We start from the raw sequence: 21399 nt of genomic DNA, 5'->3' as shown, positions 1-21399 counted from the left end.
TCAAACAGGGAACTAAAGAGGAAAATAGTGTAGAAGAACAGCACACCTTCTTCTTTTCTTGGGTGATGTTTCTTTCTTGGCTACTCATTACAAATTGTAATGGACTTCTCATTTCTAATTAGATTCTTAGGGAACAACTCTAGCTCTTAATGAATTGGCCCCATTCCACCGATACCAAGTAAAAAGGAGAAAAGTCCACAAAGTCTTATAATATCAGTAGTGTCCCAGGAATGAATACTAGTAACACTGGTAGTATGACAGCCCACCCCCATGTCACAAGGAGTCACTGCCATGTGACTGGAGATAAAATTATTAATAGACACAAGAAGGAAGGCAACAATAAGGGGGTTGGGAAACAGAAGGAAATTATGTTGGCAATAATTTGGGGCCTCTAATCAAAATCAGGGAAAGGGAGACTTGTCTTTAAATAAGAGTGAAAATCAGGCTTTCCGTATTTATGAGGCCATTCAGAGTAAAGTCACATTTATACAGGAATTTAAAATGTTTATAGCCCTAGGAAATGAACACAGACTTCTAAATCAAGGACAGGTATGATTCTCTACGAGAATTATCTCAGGCCGTGAGCTCATGAAACCACTCCTCTAAATTGCCTATCCAAAAAAAAAAAAAATACATGGAATTTATATTAAGCATCCTTCTGAGCAAGGGGTGATCCAGCTAAAATGCTGCTTCTGACTGGTGAGAAAATAAAGCCTAAAATTAGAGCCCATAAAATAATTTTCACATAATGAAAGGAGAGGGAGGACTCTGTTCAAGCTGTATGAGGTTGGCAGAGAGAGAATCAGTAGATCAAAGGGAAATCAGAACTGAAGAGAGAATCAGCTTTTCCGAAACTATGAAAGATAACGTGCTGACTAAGGATAATGCCAGTCATTTACAGTGAAATATTCTAAATTTGAAACCCAGGGAACGAAAAAAATAGATTTTGAATTAACCAAGTTTCAGATTATTTTTTTCTGAAACATGAAAGAACAGCATAAAAGTTTCCTTGAAGTTTGAGGTGGCAGTGAGCTATGATGACACCACTGCACTCCAGCCAGGGTGACAGTGAGACCCTGCCTCAAAAAAAAGAAAAACAGTTTTCTTGAATTACCTGTTATTTTAAATAAATATTGAAGTAATGGGGTCTTAATGTATTATTTTACAAAGTAATTAAAGTTCCTCCCCAAATAGTTTATCCAACTTCATTTATTCATCCACTTGTGAGCTGCCTACTATGTGCTATTCCACAGAGTTAGGGGTCTTCATGTGCTGCCCCACTTTTCTGAGGGAAAGCCTCTCTCACATTGGCAGGATGATGACTCAGTGTAAAATTTGATGAAGCTGAGGAATATTTCTTTTCTTTTCCTTACCTGACCAGCCATTGACCACAGCCATAAAAAAAAAAAAAAATTGTTTATTCATGGAAATTAGGAACTAATCCCTGCCAAAAGTTCTGTACTTCAGAAATAAACAATGTTTCTTTTGTGGAATTGGGTATTTCTACTTCCTCTTTGAAGACCATGTGACCCAGTAACTGACAGAAGAGTCTCATCCAAGGTCTGGTTCTTGGGTAGAGACCTGACCAGTAGTTGGCAGATGAACTACTCTGAGATGACCCCTAAGAGAACCACCACTAACAATCGCCAACACTAGTCCATACTGGTCACATGGAGGAAAGGGTAGCATAATGTTGCCTCCAGATTGTTCTATGCAACTTAAATGTACACTATTCTATTGAGGTGATCTTTTAACTTAGAAATGTGTACAATGTGTTGAGAAAAAACAGAATGTTCTGTTTGGAATTAAATATATGCAATTTATTAAAGACACTTATAAAATAACTACAAACAGCACCTAGGTATGGTATATCAGTGTTTTCTACAAACTCCCCTTCATGAGTTTTTAGGAGGGACTACAGTGGATGGAAAGGCTGGAGTTCAATTATATCTCCTGCACATTCTAGGCATTTTCCTTAGGTTATTTCACTCATTCCTCAAAATAACTCTTAAAGGCAAAAAAGAAAACAACTAAGGCTCAGAAAAGTTAAGTGAGTTGTTTGGATCTCAGGGCTGAGCTGATAAGTAGCAGAGTGAAAACTGAATTCAAGTCTGATTTCTTTCCCTGTACCATGCTGCCTTTGGTCCTCTTTTTGATCTATGTCCACGTTTTTAGTAGCTTATCTAGATGTGTCTTTGGTTGCTCTGTTTTCATAATATGTTCTAGTCCATGGCCTAGATGGTTTGGGTCATTCTCTGTGGTCAGGTACAGCCCAGAGGAGGGAGGACACAGTCACAGCTTTCCTGCAGGTGGGGCGAGACACAAGAATCAGACTCCTCTTGCCTATAGCTGTGGTATTTAGAGGGGGGAGAAAATAATGAATCCAGTGTCTTGATGGAATACCAAAGGTCAGAGACAAGGTAAACAATCCACAAATAAGTTCAAATTCCAGGGTAGATTAAAAATGAGAGCTAAGATTTAGTGTCAAAATATAGGCAGAAGACACTTAAGGAGCCAATCCAATCTAAAAACAGGTCCTCGAGGAATTCCACAAGCAGCCAGCAGGAACTGGAGATCGCCTTACATGAGGTCACCCCAGGCTCACTTGAATGGACATTTAGGGACATTTAAAAGGTCGAAAATTAAGTGGACCCTAGTTTTCAAACCAATGCACACTATCTACAGTGAGATGATGAGTTTCTGCAGCAGAAGTGAACACCAGTAAGAAAAAATTTTCTATCTGTAAATGTAACTATGCAGTTCCTTTTTGATTATTCAGCCTTATCATTTCATATGGTTCCTTAACTTTGCCTATTTCAGTTCCCATTAGTAACTTCACAGATTTCAGAAAGTGCTAGAAAGTCTATCATGCCCTTGCTGCTGCTGAGTGCCAGTGAAAACACACCATAGCTGTTCTTTCCAGACTTGGTGGGGGTGTTAAAGATGCAGCTCCACCTCTAGCACCTAAACTTTTGGCAATATATTTCACAGTCTAAGCTCTGCTCCCAGAAAGACTCAATCTCATTATCCGATGGTTCCTTACTATATAGCTGCTTCCTGTGTTACTCTGTCTAAGGTGTCTTCAATCTACAGGAGCTATGATTGGAACCATCATTGCTCTCAACTATAAGGTTGTATTATTTGTTTATTGCCTTCTTATATATAGGATTTGGGATTATGTTAAAGAGCCTGAGCTAGAGTGAGAGGAAAAATAAGAAAATATAATAAACGGTCTCTGGCTCAAGGCCTTTGATCATCTAATTGAATGAGTAGGCAAACTTCAAAAGGGCTGGACTTCTGGAAATGTTGTTCTGGTGCCAGCCCCGGGTGCATGGCCTTGATGGTCTTCTCCAAGTCTTGGTCCCTCATTAAAAGTTAGAAGTTTCCACTAGATAAATGACTGTCAAAATTTTATATGACAATGAAATTCTTTTGTTGGTGAATCCTTACCTGGAATCCTAATATTTAATTTTATAAGATGGGCTTAATAAAATAATAACAATAGGTGGGATGGTGCACATTCAGGGGGGTCTGGCCATCAATAAAAATAATAAAGGTATAGTTGAATGCTTGCTGTTTCAATAGAAATCAGGGATGGGACTCAGAGCCTGATTTACTTAATATCCTCTAAAAACATGGCGTCCACCGGACCCCATCACGGTGCCCCGATGGAAAGCTCCAAGGATACCGTCTAAGTTCCATGAGTCTTATTGTCTATTTATTTCCTTCCATCTCCCAACCACAACTTCTTAAATAGCAATCCTCCCCATAATATAATTATATGGAATGATTCATTATGAAAGAATACTATCAGAGATATGATAAAATAATACAGTTTTTAAATGATGACATTTCTAGACCCTAGAGGTCCCCAAAAAAGAAAAGAAAAGAAAAAGAAAACTAATGACATATCCATTGGTCTATGTCTCTGCTCTTGTGCTATAAAACCATCCTCATATTGCCATCTGATCTTTGACAAAGCAGACAAAAACATATACTGGGGAAAGAATTCTTATTCAATAAATAGTAGGAAAATTGGATAGCCACATGAAGAAGAATGAAACAGGATCCGCACCTCTCTCTAGTCACAAAAATCAACTTATGATGGATAACAGACTTAAACCTAAGGCATGAAACTATAAGAATTCTAGAGAAAAATGTTGGAAAAACTCTTTTAGACATCAACATGGGCAAAGAATTTATGAAGAAGACCCTAAAAGCAATCACAGCAACAACAAAAATAAATAAATGGGACCTGATCAAATTAAAAAGCTTCTGCACAGGCAAGGAAACTATCACAAGACCAAAAAGACAACCTACAGAAAAGGAGAAAATATTCACATGCTACACATCTGATAAAGGGCTAATAACTGGAATCTACATGGAAGTCAGGAAAATCAGCAAGAAAAAAAAATTTAAAAAACCCACTAAAAAGTGAGCAAAGAACATGAACAGAAACTTTTCAAAAGAAGATAGACTAATGGCCAAGAAACATGAGAAAATGCTCAACATCTCTAATCATCAGGGAAACTCAAATCAAAACCACAATGAGATATCACTTAACTTCAGCGAGAATGGCTTTAATCAAAAAATCCAAAAACAACAAATACTGGCATGGATGTGGAGAGTTAGAAACACTCATATGCTGCTAGTGGCACTGCAAACTAGTACAACTTCTGTGAAAACTAATATGGAGATACCTCAAAGAGCTATAAGTAGAACTACCATTTGATTCAGTAATCCCACTACTGGGTATTTATCTAAAGGAAAAAGAGATATTCTATGAAAAAGATACTTGCATTTGAATGTTTATAGCAGCACAATTCACAATTGCAAAGATGTGGAAACAAGTGCCCATCAATACATGAGTGGATTAATAAAATGTATATGTATACCATGAAGTACTACTCTGCCATAAAAAATGGTGAACTAATACCTCTTGTATTAACCTAGATGGAACTGGAGACCATTCTTCTAAATGAAGTATCATAAGAATAGAAAAACAAGCACCACATGTACTCACCATTAAACTGGATCTTATTGATCAACACTTACGTGCACATATAGTAGTAACATTCATTGGGTGTCAGGCAGGTGGCAGGGTGGAGGAGGGAATGGGTAAATTCACACCTACCAGTACAATGCACACTATCTGGGTAATGGGCACATTATAACTTTGACTGAAAGAGTACAAAAGCAACTTATGTAACCAAAACAATTGTACTTCTAAAACATTCTGAAATAAATTTTTTTAAAAAAAATTCAAAAATGATGTAAAATTGAAAACTATGAGTTCAGAGAAAAAGCAATCGAACACCACAAATACTCACTATTAAACTGAAACTAACCAATCAGCTCTCATGTACACAGATGGAAGTAAAACTCAATGGAAATCATCCAGGTGGGAAGGGGGGGAAAGGGATGGGTGAAATCATACCTCACGGGTACAATGTACACTATCTGGGTTACGGGCACACTTATAACTTTGACTCAAGCAGTACCAAAGTAATTCACATAATCAAAACATTTTACTCCCATAATATTCAGAAATTTTAAAAAATGAAAAAAATAAATATAAATAAAAATAAATAAAATGACAAGTGCCATTTTTTAAAAAAAAAAGCAATCATTTTATGCTGGAACAGACTGTCAGGGAAGAAGAAGAGCTCTGAAGAATGAGTAGAGGAGAGGAAAACAGTGACTTTTCAGTGATGTTTCAATGAAGGGCACAAAGACTCTGGGAATGGAATTAAAAGGACATTCCAGGGATGATAATAACAACTTATAATTATCAGAAGCATCTGATCGCCAGGGACCACATGGGGCTCTAACACAACCTCAGTCCTCACAGCTGTCCAGTGTGATGGGCATGGTTAACTGAAGATGGTAGAACTGAGGCTCAGAATGCTGAATGAAAACCTCCCCAAAGTCACACAACTAGGAATTAGTGGCTTCTCAATCGGCTCTGCCTGACTTCAGTGTCCACACTGAAATCCCTCTGCTGTCACACTGGGTGTGTCTATGTGAGTAGCCAAAAACAAGGTTATGAAGATCGGCTGGGGTCATAGTGCAGAAGAACATGATTTCCGGGCTAAGGAGTTGCCATTTATCCTCGAGGCAATGAAGAGATATCAGAACTGTGTGGACAATGACATAGCATGCTCAAAGCATGTTTCAGGATCATTTTGTTTCAATTTTATTGGATTTGTTTTGATAGAATGCATGCACCAAGACCAGAAATGCTGTTAATTAAAGTGTTCTTTTATTAAAATTTAATCCACAATGATGTTGATCTGTTGTAGATTACCAAACACATGGTGATTGCAATGAAAGAACAAAATCAAAGAATTTTCACATTGTTCATTCTTATTCTTGTAGAGGAAGTTCTGAATGAATGAAAGCTTTGAAGTTAAGATACTATTGGAAGATACTGAGCCAGAATTGTTCATGAGTCCTGTATTTTTTATCAACCAATGGCAGCATTTGCTATTTGTTTCCTATGTCAAAAAGATCATTGAAATGATCCAATTCTAGTCTTTAAAACTTGAACATATTCTAGTTAGGTAAAAAACTTTATATAAGTTTGTGCTTACTATTTTTTATGTGCTATGAATATAGATATAGATATATTTCTCTAGATATAGAGAAATATCTAGAAATTATATACCATATTCAAACAATAATAGGAAGGTAAGTAATATATAAAGTCCTAAGATTTCATGGCAGACTTTTCTCTATAGAATTTCCAAGAAATATCAAACACATGAAACCAGATAACCACTGAAATGTGCATCTGCAAGTTTTCCATACTTCAGTGATATATATAATGCTTTTAGACAGGCTTGGTTGTGTGATTGTTTGAAATAATTTTGCTGTTTATAATAAATATCGGATTCAAAAAAAATCATCTGTTTCATATAAGAGCCACCAATATTGACTGACTGAGCCTATACTGCGATTCAGATATTGTTTATTCATTCTTTTGACAAATATATGTTGTAATAGAACCACATTCTAAGTGCTGCATATGTAGTACTGAATAAGACAAACAAATATCTTGGTATCATTGAGCTTTCACCTAGTAAGGGAGACAAGTATCTATCTTGTCCAGGGATTTTTTAATATATGAGGTAGTATTACATGTTTTATACTGATGGGAATGATAGAAGAAATGATGATAAGGGAGTAGGATATTTCTAGGAGAAGATGCTTTGATTACGTGAGAAGGGAGGGAATTAGAGCACATATACATTTTTCTGGCTCTAAAGTTTATAGCCCTTATACTCCATCATAGCAACATTTTTAATAAGATTTAAGCATTTGAAACTATAGGAATACACACACACAAATATACATATATATTAATACATACATGCATATGTAAACCACCAAGGAGGATATATACATACATATATATGTAAAGTGTCAAGGAGGATGAATACAGAATGGTTTAGCAACTAGTTCAAGAGGACTACAGGCAGCATACATGAAAAAGAGAACAAACATATGTTAAAATTGGGGATATACCATGATGAGGCCCAGGTGGAACTGTGGGAATAGAGAGGTACAGTTAGAAGAAAGCAGAAAAGGCATTGAAATGAACGAGAGAGAAGCAGATGGCAAAACCTCACTAAAATGGAGAAGTCATTTACCAAAGTGAGTCATTTGCCAAAGGTCCGTTTACAAAGAACCATGATAATGCGTTTTCAACATTTAAGAAAAAAAGTCCTTTCAAAGCATTTTGAGCTCTTATCCCATCAGAAGGCACATGTTAGTAAATGAAGCAGAAATGTTTTAGATACAAGTAAAGTCATCTTAAACACAAAGTTGTAGACTGGATGACTATATGATTTATGCATTAGACATTTTTATATAACATATACATTGTATTAATATACATCATATTTATTTGAGTTGATACATAATCATATGAATATATTTGCTTTTCAAAAATCATCAAAATTCTATTATTATGTTTGTGCTACCTAGAGGTGAGGATTTAAGAAAATTCTTCATTTTCCAGGTAATAAAGGCAGTACTCATCTGGATCCCTTGATACCAAGAAAGCTTTTTGCAAGATTAAATGGGATTACCATCAATAGGCCCACAGGGTGTTTGTATTTGAATTAAAATATAGAAATCTTATTAACAAAATTTACATTTCTCCCTTAACCTTAATCTAATTTTCCTGGTATCTTGGCCTCCAATATACAGCAATTCTGCAGAATGGCACATGGCTTATAACCTATTTTTGTCATCCTAATCAGAAGTCACTGATCACTCTGAAGGAAAATAGATGCATGAATTTTAAACTGGTCATCATGTTCACATTTTTTTAAATGTATTACAAACCAATATTTTATTCATGAAAACATTAAATATTATATTACTAGCAAAACATTTTCTGGCATCTTGAAATTTATGCTAAAGTGGAGAGTTTTCTTTTGCTCCCTACCTAAGTGCTATTGCTCAGCTGTCTATGCTCCATATTCCCCAAGACCAATGACAGCAGCTTCACCCTCTAAAAGGAACAATTTACCTGACCCTCTGCAGAGAAGGCCTTACCCCTGAGGAACTGCATCAATGATGATAATTTTATGCACTGACATTGGCAATGGACTTTATAGGGAAAATGAAGGGGCCTTGGATTTTCACCTTCTCCCACAGAGAATTGCTTTCACTGTCATTTGTAGGAGCCAGGACAGAAAGAGTGGGGTCCCAAGGTAAAATACAGAAATAAATTACTTTGAGACATTCTCAATAATCCATGCTTAAATAGTCCCTGAAATAGTTACTCATAAATAGTCACTCATATATAAATGGCAGATGAAATGAAATAATTGAAGCTGGAGTAGGCTGGATTATGGAGTCCAGCATGCTCATCTTCATGTGTTTAAGTAATATAGAACAATACACTGACAGCTATGGCCTCTAAGTTAATGCAAATACATTCAATTTGCAATCAAGTAAAATTGCTGTAGATTCCAATTCAGAATTCCAATTTAGAAAACACTCATATAGAATATTTTTAAGTTTCAAAAATTTGACCATCTGCAGTTTTCTACAGAAGCACCCTATCCAACCTTTCATAGAGCTAAGAAAAATAATATAGAAGACAGTATCCTTGGTTTCTTTATTCTCTAGGAAAGAGGATAACTTTATGTATTCTACTATTAATTTATGGTAGAGACAGACAACTCACAAAGTTTGTGTTTGTTAAGTATATGAAACTAAAGGTGTATGTGTGCACTAAGAGATCAACAATTCTTCTTCAAGAGTCAGTATAGTGTGACTAAATCTTTTGGAGATGACATATAATGTCTGGTTCTCAACAGAGAATTTGGTAGAACAGTTTTTGTGATTATATTAACAGCTACAATTATTGAGATGAAAAAGTCTAAACATTGTGAGGATAGAGGTGGGGGAGCCTACTAATTTTCATTTTGTTACAAATAAGCTTTGCCTATAGTTGACTGAGAGAGAGAGTAAGAGGTTATAGGAAAATTTGCTCTAAAAAGTTATTAAGACAACTCCAGCCTATTGTGATATTAAGGAATAGTGCTGTCCAAGGGAAATATAATGCAACTCATAAATGTAAGTCACACATAGAATGTTGCATGTTCAAGTAGTCACTTTTAATAGAGTAAAAAACAGATAAAATTAATTTAAATAAAATCTTTTGTTTAACCCAGTATATTCAAAACAGCATTTTAGCCTATAATCAATATGAAAATTATTAGTGAGATAATTATATTATTTTTTAAACTAAGTTTTTAAAATATGTTGTGTATTTACACTTACACCACATCTCAATTTGGGCTAGCTACCTTTCAAGGGCTCCATAGCCGCATATAGCTATTGGCTACCAATGTGAATAGCACAGTTTTATAGTATCAACACACACAAAGACTTTCTTTTTATCTCGTTCTCTGTCTTCCCCCACCCCAGCTTCTGTGTTTGTGAGTACTATGTTCTGGGGATACAACATTGAGAACTATAGGCCCGAACTCTAAGTCCTGAAAACAATAACTTTTTTCAAAAAAGATTAGGGGTACTATTTAAAGATACAGGAAATCATATACTTTAGTTAAAATCCATCCATAAATATGGCTACAAGCTTTTTAGCAGCCAAGAGAAAGTGAAAAGCAGGATCAGTTTCACAATTCACAGTACACAGGGTCCAGAGTTTCCAAGGTAACCCAAACCAGTTGCTCTGAGAAGAACTCTCTCTAATTTTATAAATCTGAACTCTCTAATTTTTTAACTCTGATAAGCTAAATTATGAATACCAAATGGTGGACTGCTCTATAAAGGGTGCATGTGGTGCTTTTTCAGATTTACTTGAAAAATTAAGAATTTGCTTTAAAACATTCGAGTGCAGGTGTCTTTTTTGTAGAGTGTCACTGGATCATTTGGGTAGATGCCCAGCAATGGGATTGCTGGATCAAATGGTAGATTCACTTGTATCGCTTTAAGGTATCTCCATATTGCTTTCCACAGAGGTTGAACTAGTTTGCAGTCCCACCAGCAGTGTAGGAGTGTTCCTCTCTCTCCGCAACCACGCCAGCATTTATTGTTTGGAGATTTTTTGATAAAGGCCATTCTCACTGGGGTTAAGTGATATCTCATTGTGGTTTTGATTTGCATTTCCCTGATGATTAGAGATGTTGAGCATTTCTTCATATGTTTGTTGGCCATTCTTCTGTCTTCTTTAGAAAAATTTCTGTTCAAGTCCCTTGCCCACTTTTTAATGGGGTTATTTGATTTTTTCTTCCTAATTTTCGTGAGTTCTAAGTATATTCTAGTTATCAGTCCCTTATCGGATGCATAGGATGCAAAAATTTTCTCCCATTCTGTAGGTTGTCTGTTTACTTTCATGACTATTTCTTTGGCTGTGCAGAAGCTTTGTAGTTTGATCATGTCCCATTTATTTATTTTTGTTGCTGCTGTGATTGCCCTTGGGGACTTCTTCATAAACTCTTTGCCCAGGCCGATGTCTAGGAGTGTGGAAACAGCCCAAGTGCCCATCAATCAAAGAATGGATTAATAAAATGTGGTATATGTACACCATGGAGTACTATTCAGCTCTAAGAAACAATGGTGATATAGCACACCTTATATTTTCCTGGTTAGAGCTGGAACCCATACTACTAAGTGAAGTATCCCAAGAATGGAAAAACAAGCACCAGATATATTCTCCAGCAAACTGGTATTAACTGAGTAGCACCTAAGTGGACACATAGGTGCTACAGTAATAGGGTATTGGGCAGGTGGGAGGGGGCAGGGGGGCGGGTATATACATACATAGTGAGTGAGATGTGCACCATCTGGGGGATGGTCATGATGGAGACTTAGACTTTTGGGGGGAGGGGGGGAAATGGGCATTTATTGAAACCTTAAAATCTGTACCCCCATAATATGCCAAAATAAAAAAAATAATTAAAAAAAAAAAACTTATGTGTATATATGGAAGTAAAACTCAAGGGAAATCAAGTAGGTAAAAAAAAAAAAAAAAAAGAATTTGCTTTATAACATAGTAGAAACCAGAGTCTATCCTTCAGTATTCTCCTGATTCCATAACATGATACCCCATAACATGATTATAAAAACTGATATTTATAAATAGAGTTGAATCCTGAAAAAAATCAAGAAAAATTAAACTGGTAATATTGATTTATTATTCCAAACATTTTGTCCCATTCAAAGTATTTAACAGGTGGTCAGTTTTCTCTATTATATGTCCAAATGAATGAGCCTCTTCCCCTCTAACCATGAAAGGTAACAGTGACATTGTGGAGCTAAAACTAAACTTTGTAAACATAAAATGATAAAAATCCAGTAAAAACTTAATACAAAAATATACTTTCTATTTATAAATTTTAAAATTACTTATAAAATAATTTTATAACATCATTCAAAAAAAGACCATATTTTTAATCATCAATAAATAAATGTATTAGAACAAATTTTATTTAAACACCACCGACTCCACAAAATACAAAGAATTCAACAACGAATTAATTGGAAGTGTCTTGGATATCTTTGAACCAATATTCAAGTTACTGAACCAATATTCAGTATTCAATATTCAAGTTATTTAAGAAAGGAAGCTCATTTTTTATGTGATATAAAGATGAAAATTCATATAGGCTTAACTATAAAAAGTACTAAATATTTTTGCCACATCATTTATTCATGCTAAATAAATATCACTTTTAAATAGGATATTTAAATTTACAAACAAACTGCATTAAACATTTACTTCTTTAATCAGCTAATTGAGGCGAATGCACGTCACTGCCTCCAAACATGGAGCTACCTTAGCATCAGGACTGTACTTTCCTTTAATACGGAAGAGTCTCCAGTAGATAATTTTCTCAATCACTTGAGAGACAATTTTTAAATTTTAATAGGAACTCATATTCACAAAGTGTGGCTTGTCATGTCAATCTCCCCTGTAGCCCTGGCCCTATCTCAAATACACACAATAGATAATGGAATACTCTACTTTGATTCCAGTTTCATCCAAAACTGAGAGGGACAAAAGAAAAGAATTATATGAATTAAAATTTTTAAAAAAGGATATTGATATCATGTTACCATTATGTTCACTAGAAGACACAACTAAAATATCAAGAGTCCCTGAAGGCTAAATGAAATGGCTAAGATGTATTTATTGATTTCTAAAGAAATATTACTTAAGACACTGGAATAATAACTCACCACCCTTGTAATTGAAAGTGTCTTGGCTCTTTCTAAAGCTGGAGACAGACACCCAGAATATATGATGATGTTCAAACTATTGTATGTTGTGTTGTGGGACATACTGGAACTGGGGAGAGAAGAGAGGATCACTCAGACATTTAACCTAAACCAAATCTATTTTTTATCTTTTCTCTTATTATTGTTCCCTTATTTCTTTTAAAACACTGAAAATTGTAATGAATTACTTTGAAATCCAGTGTGGAGCCACAATGACAATCCATCAACTTGGGTTGACACAATGCATTTATGCATTGAAAGCTTTCTAAAAATACACGCAGGATGGGTACAGGGAAACTCGTATATATGTAGGAAAATTGCCACCCACTCTTTGGGGAATTAGAATTTTTTTTCTCAAATAAAAGAAATACTCATAATGACATTTTTTTTTCTTCTTGGTTGACAATTGTCTCACTTTTCTGTAGATCCTAATGGCCAAATAATGGATCTTGCCAACCATTATGGGCTTCACCCCAGCTGGGGACCCATAACTTTTATTGTGGTCCATTATCTGGCCATTAGAGGCCACAAGTATCCTCAGCACAATTGTGTAACATTTTGCTTAGGAAAGGTGTGGAAACTGTGGAGGCAGCAGGTTTTCTAGCATCTGAAGCCATGGAAACTCCAAAACCTTCTATATTGAGACCATTCATTTTCCTTATGCTGAAAATTTTATAGTGTACGCCTCTTGGATAAAGTTTCCTTATCCAGCCCTGTCACTAAACTCAGTACCAGCATGAAAACATTCCTGTTTGTTTTTTCTAGGAGCAGTTCTGATGCTAAGGAGTTTTACTATATTTATTTAGCTTAAAAGCTCTCATTAACTCAGAAACAATACTTTTTGCTTTGTTTGTTTCCTGTTTTTTTGTTTTTTGTTTTTTGTTTTTGAGACAGAGTCTTGCTTTGTTGCCCAGACTAGAGTGAGTGCCATGGTGTCAGCCTAGCTCACAGCAACCTCAAACTCCTGGGCTCAAGCGATCCTCCTGCCTCGGCCTCCCAAGTAGCTGGGACTACAGGCATGTGCCACCATGCCCGGCTAATTTTTTGTATATATTTTTAGTTGGCCAATTAATTTCTTTCCATTTATAGTAGAGACGGGGTCTCGCTCTTGCTCAGGCTGGTTTTGAACTCCTGACCTTGAGCAATCAGCCCACCTCAGCCTCCCAGAGTGCTAGGATTACAGGCGTGAGCCACCGCGCCCAGCCTGTTTCCTATTTTTTAAGCTTTATAAAGGTATACCTGATATACCCAAAATTATACACATTTAAGGTGTACATCTTGATGAGTTTAAACATATGTGTACACCCATGATACCATCAACTACAATGAAAGTTCAAAGCAAATTCATCACCACAAAAATTCCCTTCTGTTCTTTCATGGATTTGCTTGATTTTTGTTTGCTTATGTCTATAAAAACACTTAACATGAGATCCATCCTCAGCATATTTTAAAGTGCACAATTCTATATTGTCAACTGTGGGTTCTATGTTGTACAGCAGATCTCTAAAACTTATTAGAGACCAGAAACTATTCTCATTGAGGAACATTCCACCTGCCCCCCCTCCCCCCCAGCCTTTGGCAATGACCATTCTATTCTCTGCTTCTATGAGTTTGGTACCTCATATAAGTGGAATCATACAGAATTTTTCCTTCTGTAGCTGTCTTTTTTCACTTAACATAATGTCTTCTAGGTTCAATAATGTTATTGCAAATGTCAAAATTTCCTTCTTTTTAAAGACTGAATAATATTCTATTGTGTGTATATATACCACAAATTTTTTATCCATTCTACGGATGCACATTTAGGTTGTTTCTGTATCTGCAAAGAACAAGGGAATACATATATATCTTTTTGAGATCCTGATTTCAATTCTTTTGGATATGTATCCAGAAGTGGGATTGCTGGGTCATATGACATTTTTAATTTTTTGAGGAACATACCAACTGTTTTCCATAGTGGCTGCACCATTCTGCATTCTACATTCTACATTGCCCACCAACAGTGCATAAAAGTTCCCATTTCTCCAAATCCTCACTGACACTTTGGTTTGGTTTGTTGGCTTGTTTGTTTTTAATAGTAGTTATCCTAACAGATGTGGTTTTCATTTGCATTCCCTTAAAGATTAGTGATGTTGAATACCTTTCAAATATGTTATCAGCTATCTGTATATCTTCTCTGGAGAAATACACAATACATTCTGATCTTAGAGAATTTTTACTCCACTGCCCCAACTATGGGTGAAGAATTTAGAAAGAGGTTGACTTAGGGTTCTGAAGACCAGCACTAATTACACTTGGACTGCCCTAAGATTTTATGACTGCTGCAAAGAAAAGGGAAACTTAAATAACATTAAGTGAAGCCTCTTGTCCATGCAAGTTTCCTTACTGAAAGAAAACAAGTACAAACAACTACACCATTGTAGTTACTATGCCCTTTGTTAGGTATTGCAAGCACTTTGCTACACCTTGCAATCACCAATGTCACAATTACTTTCTATTTGTATTATCCTTTTGATCATTACCACATAATTTAATTAACTTAAAAAGGAGCATAGTTCAAGATGCTGCATGTGTTTTTAGTGTCAATTGAGGCCCATCTTTTGTCTAGAGGGTGGGGAGGGCAGATGCTCTATTTCTTGAGTGTCATATACAGAGCTCAGAATAATTCAAGTGCTTCACAAGTAATAAAATAAATGTTTCTTAGTTCTCTTGTCATTTATCTCCCAATTCTATAATAATTTTGAAAAGCCTTGTGGCTGGCAAAAATTGGTGGTTATCCGCAGCTTAATTCTTACATCAAACCCTACATCTTCCATCAGCAGGAGTGAAGGTGGGAAATCTTTAGGTTAAGACCATTCTCTATAGCACCCTGACCCCAGGGAAAACTGTGACTGCTCTAATGGTTTTCTCCTGCTGTCTGTGAGGCTAAAAGTCTGGAATCTTAATTAGGAAAGGGCCAATGGATCACTTCATGGTATTCCCCAAAGAGGTTAATTTGTATTTTTACTGTCAAATACCAGCAATACCCCATTGGCTATTCAACAATATTTAATCAAAAATCACTAAGCACCTACTATGTGCCAGATCCTGTTTTACATGTCAGCGTACAGTGTTAACAAGACACATAAAAATTCCTACTCCCCTAGCATTTTCTTCTAGTGAAGAAAAGCAGGAAAAAATAGAAATAATCAGACCAAAAAAAAAAAAAATCAGAAAGTTGCTATGAGGAGAATAGAAATATTTTATTGATGTCTGTCTACATTATATTAAGTGAGTAGGAACAACCTATGTCTGAGATGCAAGACATTAATTCTAAGAAGCAAGCTGCCATGAAAGATCTGAGGACAAACATTCCATGCAGAAGGAACTGGGGAGAAGGCTCCGGGACTTCATGAGTTTAACATCCTTGAGTAATGGATGGAGTGAAAGGAGCACAGAGACAAGACATGGAGGCTGAGAAGGAGCAATCAGTAATGTGGAATGAAAACTCAGTGAGATGGTGCCAGGAGGGCAGGAGCAAAAACTGGTCTGGATTTTATTGCAACTAAGTGTAACTGAAAACTTAGAAATTTTCCAGCAGGGTTGTGATTTTTTATGATTATTTCCTTTTCTATAAAGGGTATTTTGCCCACCTGTGGAGGATTATGTGGAGGGGATGTGATTAAGAGTGGGTATGAGGGCTGGATGTGCTGGCTCATACCTATAATCCCAGCACTTTGGGAGGCCAAGGTGGGAGGATCACTTGAGGATGGGAGTTAGAGACCAGACAGGAAAACTTAGCAAGACCCCACCTCTACAAAAAAAATTAAAAATAAAAATAGTAAGTATGTGGAGCCAGTTAGGAGACACTACAATAATCCAGGCACTACTAAACTCATCTTGTCTTAAACTAGGGTAGAAGTAATTAAGATGGAAACAGGCATAGGCATTCAGGATATGCTTTAGCTTTAGAGTTAAAAGGACTTGCAGTGTTTTAAAAATGGATATGATAAAACAAAAGATCGATTGTGATTTGTCTTTAGCAAGTTGAGAATTTATTGAGAAGTGGAGTAGCATGGCAATATGATCCTGTGTTCACATAGTTCATTTTATGTATACACACATTCACACCACCCCCATATACACATATACCATTATGGCAGATATATCACATACAATACATTATGGATATATATATATATATATATAGAGAGAGAGAGAGAGAGAGAGAGAGAGAGAGAGAGAGATCTACACTTTCACAGAACCCAAGATTTCAAGGCATTTATTTTCTTTAATTTTTTTATTTTTAATTATTATTGATATGTGATAGTTGTAGGTATTTGGGGGGAATGTATAAAAATTTGATATAAGCATACAATGTGTTATAATCAAATCAGGGTAATTGGGGTATCCATCACCTCAAACATTTACCATTTCTTTTTTTTAGGAACATTCCAATTTCACTCTTTTAGTTATTTTGAAATATACAATGAATTATTGTTAATTATACAAACCATATAGAAACCATTTAGCTACCAAACACTAGATATTACTCATCTCATCTAAATGTATTTTTGTGCCCATTTATCATCTCCTCTTTATCGTCCCTCCCCACTACCCTTCCCAGTTTCCAGTAACCATCATTCCAATCTCTATCTCCATGAGTTCTATTTTTTTAGCTTTCACATATAAATGAGAATATGCAATATTTACAAAATTTAATGGCTATATTGGTGTTAGTATCTTATTAAACAGCATTTATACATATATTAACATGCATATATTCTATGTTATGGCAGTTAAAATTATTATCAATGAGGATGAGAAGCTATTAAAAGAAAACTTTCTGACAATTGCCTTCAGAGCCTGTAACATAACACTGAATATATGCTTCCTAATGACTTTTATGTAGTATGAGAATGTCTGAATAAATTATACATATACACATACCTGCATATACATAAAAAATACACATATACATATATATACATCTGTGTATATATGTGTGTATGTGTTATGTGTATCTGGATTATGTATATTTATGTGTGCATATGTATAAAGTATCTTTTATTAAAATACATTCTACACTATACTATTAGACAGAAAAATTTTTATTTATACACTTTCTGAGCCCTTTCTATAGTTTTGTTCAATTTCTATGTTCTTTATGCATAATTTTTACAGTTAGTGTAAAAGATGTTTTCTGGAGAATATTCCTGCTTTTCTTCAAGAGGGCTCACTGGAACACCAGGCTTTCTCATATTTTACCCTCAAAACTAGTAAACTGAATTATTCACAGCCACCAGAGTGACTTTTCTAAAACACGTACCCAATCATGTTCTCACCATTAAAGCTCTTCACTGTTTTCTTACTGCCCATGGGACCAAGTCCCAACCCTACTGTACATTACATAAAGCTTTTCCTGACTCAGTCTCTGGCTACTTTTACAGCTTTTTCTATCATCAGACAACTTAACATCCTGTGTTCTAGTTGTAAGCATCTTGTGTTGCCATTTGTGCCTCTTCTCTTTCTCCCTTTTTTTTTATTATTTCTAAATATTACAGAGGTAGTATGGATTGCTTTTGTTGTGCTTGAGTCAGGGATATAAGTGTGCCCATCACCCAGATAGTGTTCATTGCACCCGTGAGGTAGGTTTCGCCCATCCCTTCCTCCCCTCTCCCCGCTGCTTGATTTTCATGGAGTTTTACTTCCCTCTGTGCACATATGTGTTGTGCAAATTAGTACAACCTCTATGGAAAACAGTATGAAGATTCCTCAAAGAACTAAAAGTAGAACTACCATTTGATCCAGCAATCCCATTACTAGGTATTTACTCAAAGGAAAAGAAGTCATTTGTGCCTCTTTAAAGATGCAGATGCATCATTCTATTTTATACCATCATGCCTTTGCCCAACACTATTCCTTCTCCTTGAAATGTCTTTCCCTATTCCTTAGCATCCTCCATCCTCAAACCATCCCCAATTTTATACTTTTTACTTTGTAATCTACTACTGATGGCTTGTTTAGCTCTGTCTCTTCAGAACCTTGGACAGTTCCCAAGCCATACTATGCATTTCACTCAACCCTACATGTAAGTCAACCATAGAGTCAATTAACTACAAATTGAAAATGTTAAAGAAAAAAATTCCACAGCCAGGCATGGTGGCTCACGCCTGTACTCTCAGTACTCCGGGAGGCTGATGTGGGTGGATCACTCAAGGTCAGGAGTTTGAAACCAGCCTGAGCAAGAGCGAGACCCCATCTCTCCTAAAAATAGAAAGAAATTAATTGACCAACTAAAAAATATATATATAGAGAGAAAAATAGCTGGGCATGGTGGTGCATACCTGTAGTCCCAGCTACTTGGGAGGCTGAAGCAGTAGGATCACTTGAGCCCAGAAGTCTAAGTTTGCTGAAAGCTAGGCTAACGCCTCAGCACTCTAGCCTGGGCAACAGATTAAGACTATGTTTCAAAAAAAAAAAAAAAAATTCCACAAAGTTCCAAAAAGCAAAACTTGAATTTGTCACGTGCCCACTACTACATTGATCCACACAAATGAAGTGATGTGTAGGCACTGTATTTAGTATTATAAGTAATCTAGAGGAATGACTGTTTACAACATTGAAATGAACTGAAACTCAGTGTCATGTTCTCTGTGAAGCTTTTTCTAAACCTCCTTCCTCCTGAAATGAATCAACTCCTCCATCCCGTATCCCCTCACTCTATCCCATACATAACCTGACAAAGCACTTCTTCATCACACTGCTGTCTTCCCTTTTAGCCTGTAAGTTCCTTTTTAAGAATTTCATTTTATCCTTGTATCTCTTGTGCCTAGAACAGTACCTGAAATAAAGTGTCATGGAAGACACAAAGTAAGAAAATGATTATGCAAAGGTATAATTTGACAAGGTCATCAGAATCAGAAAAGAGGCAATAAGATTGTTCAATTACTTTTAACAACATAAGAGACTTAAAGTATTCTACCAATGACCACCTTTATGATATTAGCTTTTCTATTAGCTAAAAACAGTTTCTATTAGCTAAAAACAGTGAAAGAAAGAAAGAAAGAAAGAAAGAAAGAAAGAAAGAAAGAAAGAAAGAAAGAAAGAAAGAAAGAAAGAAAGAGGCTATAACAACACTAAATTCATTCAACCAAATTTTATTAATCACTTTTTATGTATAAGATGTGATCTCAGATTCCAAAGAGATCACAGCTCAAAAAGTAGAATGTATACACCCAAATCACCACTACACTGGAGTCATATGATAAATATGCCTGAAAGGCTAGAAAAATTCAGAAGAAGTAAATTAAAAGGGTTTCACCCTGAATAAACCATGGAAGGGCTCAGAACAAAGATGGCCTCTGGGTTTGATTGTGAAAGGACAGTAGGAGTTTTAAACACAAAGACAACATGTGGAAAGCATTTCAGAAGGACAAATTTAAAACAGGGCCAAACACAGTGGCTTATGCCTGTAATCCCAGCGCTCTGGAAGGCCAAGGTGAGAGGACTGCTTGAGGCCAAGAGTTCAAGAGCAGCCTGAGTGACATAGTGATACCCCATCTCCACAAGATAATAGAAAAACTAGCCAGGAGTGGTGGCACGTGCCTATAGTCTTAACAACTTGGGAAGCTGAGGCAGGAGGATCCTTTGAGCCTAGGAATTCAAGGCTACAGTGAGCAATGATTGTGCCACTGTGCTCCAGCTTAGGAGATAAAGTGAGACTCTGTCTCTAAACAATAGATAGATAGATAAATAAATATTTTTACAAAAAACAGTGCTATCAAAGGCACAGGAAAATGAAATTGGATCTTGAAAAAAATATCATCAATACCATTGGCACGGCTCTAAGCCAGGGATTGAGCATAAATCTCTTGTATATAAACATACACCCAAGCTCCATGAATGGATGGATACTTTAGCTCAGTAAAACTACGTAGAGCCTAAGAAATAATGGTGACATAGCACATCTTATATTTTCCTGGTTAGAGCTGGAACCCATACTATTAAGTGAAGTTCCCCAAGAATGGAAAAACAAGCACCACATATACTCACCGGCAAATTGGTATTAACTGAACAGCACCTAAGTGGTCACATAGGTACTACAGTAATAGGGTATTGGGCAGGTGGAAGGGGTGAGGGGGGCGGGTATATACATACATAATGAGTGAGATGTGCACCATCTGGGGGATGGTCATGATGGAGACTCAGACTTGTGGGGGGAGGGGAGGAAATGGGCATTTATTGAAACCTTAAAATCTGTACCCCCATAATATGCCGAAATAAAAAAAAAAAAAACTACATAGAGCCAATAACATAGTCCTTGAAGAAGTTCTCCTGGTGATTCTGAGGCCTGTGACTGGCAGAGGGTGTGAAAGGCAAATACGGTCTAGCATGTTGGAGAAGGAGTTAATGACCAGTACGGACAGGTGTTAGCTCTTTTTTTTTTAATTGACAAGTAAAAGATGTATATATTTACAGTGTGCAACATGATGTTTTGAAATATGTATACATTTGGAATGGCTAAATCAAGCTAATTATCACATATATTATCGCACATACTTTTTTATGAGAACACTTAAACTCTACTCTCTTAGCAATTTTTATGTATACAATATATTGTTACTAATTAGAGTCACCATGTTATACAATAGATTT

The 21399-nt window shown here is 36.0% G+C and overlaps 1 pseudogene; it reads left to right on the top strand.

The window, feature by feature from the left end:
• The window catches only part of LOC105882958 (elongin-C pseudogene), a 73213-nt pseudogene that overhangs the window by 27695 nt on the left and 24119 nt on the right, over positions 1-21399 (top strand).

The sequence above is a fragment of the Microcebus murinus genome, chromosome 13 (assembly GCF_040939455.1).
Source record: "Microcebus murinus isolate Inina chromosome 13, M.murinus_Inina_mat1.0, whole genome shotgun sequence".
NCBI lineage: Eukaryota > Metazoa > Chordata > Mammalia > Primates > Cheirogaleidae > Microcebus > Microcebus murinus.
This window is presented reverse-complemented; position numbering and strand designations above follow the sequence as displayed.